The sequence below is a fragment of the Euprymna scolopes genome, chromosome 30, assembly GCF_053919585.1.
Source record: "Euprymna scolopes isolate OS-2025 chromosome 30, ASM5391958v1, whole genome shotgun sequence".
NCBI classification, from domain to species: domain Eukaryota; kingdom Metazoa; phylum Mollusca; class Cephalopoda; order Sepiida; family Sepiolidae; genus Euprymna; species Euprymna scolopes.
Window position 1 is genome coordinate 11,987,582 of NC_136511.1, and position 2,340 is coordinate 11,989,921.

Below are 2,340 nucleotides of genomic sequence, written 5' to 3' on the forward strand. Positions count from 1 at the left end.
GACTCTGACAAACACAATCACGGACTTTGAGTTTACATTCGTAATACCCTTCCCTTGACTAGAGAAACAAACCTAGAATCGGATGATCAAGCCTTTATGTGCTTTAAACTAAATATGCAACACAACATTAGCTACTTTTACTTTCTCTACTGCTCTCCCTCGATCCAAGACTTCACCATAATAAACAAAGTTTCTGACAGCATAGACACAGCACTCTCCCTCGACACTAGTGCACAAGTACATGTATTTGGTGACTTTAATGTCCACCACAAAAACTGGCTTGGGTCCTCTACTTACACAGATGCAGCAGGCAACACAACTCATAGCTTCTCTATATATCACTCCCTGTCACAAATTGTTACGTTTCAAACCCGTTTCCCTGACCAGGAAGAATAACACGCATCACTTCTACATCTGTTTTTGACTACAGTTCCCGATGATTGTATAACGAATGCCAACAGCCCACGTGGAAACGCTGATCATGCAGTGATAATGGTTGAAATCGCCCTAAACTCTAGAGCCCAAACTGAAGAGCCAGTGCTCAAAACAACGAGATATTATAAAAAGGCTGACTGGGAAGCGATCAGAGATCTTATCAGAGATGCCCCATGGGGAAATATTTTTCTCCTCCTGCTGAACAGTACGCAAATGAGACCACTGAATTGTTCAAAACTGCAATCGAAGCGCATGTTCTCCATGCGAAAATTTTATAGCATGCCCACCTCTCCCCAATAGTTTACTTCGACTTGCGCAACTGCCATTGCTCAAAGGCAGCATACATACCGCAGATTAAACCGACATAAGCCCAGTTCAAACAGACAGAAGTACATAGAAGTTAGAAGTAATGTTAAGAAAGAAATAGCGACAGCAAAGAGAGAATTTACGGAAACCACTAAAAAACGCATTGAAGCACAAAAACTAGGAACTCGTGACTTCTGGAAAATCTACAACAGTGTAATAAATAATGGGCAATCAACAATTCCTTCACTAACCAACAATCACGAGGTTGTTTGCTCAGCAATCGACAAGGCTAACATGCTTGCCAGTCGGTTTGCCTCAAACTCCACACTGGACTCCTCCAACCACCCCATACCTGAATTTCCTATGTGGACAGACGCCACGCTAGACGATCTGAAAATCACCCCTTCTCAGGTGCATGCTATCATAAAAAACCTTGACACTTCAAAAGCATGTGGACCCGATCTCATCCCAGCTGTGCTATTAAAAACGTGCTCAGCCGAAGCAGTTCTCTCCAAACTCTACAACAAATGCCTTAATGAATCTTGCTTTCCGAGCTGTTGGAAAACTGCTTCTGTGGTACCAGTATTCAAGAATTCTGGCGAAAGAACTGACCCATTAAAGTATCGACCCATTAGCCTCCTCCCACTTTTTGCCAAAATATTTGAGACCTTAATTAACCATGCTCTAGTCCATCACCTTATAGATGCTAAACTTCTGACTGACCAACAATATGGATTTAGACAAGCCCGTTCAACAGCAAACATCCTAACTGTAATCTCTGAACGTATATAGCATTCACTGGAAAAAGACAAAATTGCCTCTGAGATGGGTATATATGCTGATAACACCGCGCTCTATAACAGGCTCGACAGGAAAATAAATGAACACATAGCTAAAGAAATTGCAGAAGCACTAGAGGATGACCTTCAATCTGTAGTGGAATGGGGATAAAAATGGATGGTCACGTTCAATGCCGCCAAGACTAAACTAGTTTCATTCAATAATTACAAGAAACCTTCTCTACCACCAATAGCAATGGCCAATGACTCTTTATCTAAGAGTACGTCTTTCAAACGCCTTGGCCTAACGTTCACAGGAAACTTGAGTTGGAACAAATTACATTGAAAGTATTGCCAGGGCTGCTGCAAAGAATATGGGCTCTCTCTCTACCGTGCTAGAAAACTACTAACACCCGAAAGTATCCTGTATCTCTATAAGGCCACCATTCGCCCATGTATGGAGTATTGCTGTCATATTTGGGATGGTGCATCTGCTACTAGTCTCTCGCTCCTTTACAAGGTTCAAAAGAGAGTCGCAAATCTGATATGCCCTGAACTGGCATCTAAGCTACAGCCTCTGTCCCATCGACAAAATGTTGCATCCCTCTGCCTGTTCTACAAGTATTTTAATGGTGAATGCTCTGACGAACTGCAAGCACTCGTACCCCCTCGATGTAAATACCCCCGACAAACCCAACAATTAGCTAAATCCCACCCCTTCACAGTAGAGATCCCTAGATTTAAGAGAGCCTTCTACTTTTCTTCCCCAGAACAGAACAAACTTTGGAATTCAATTCCAGGTCCCTGCTTCCCCAACTCT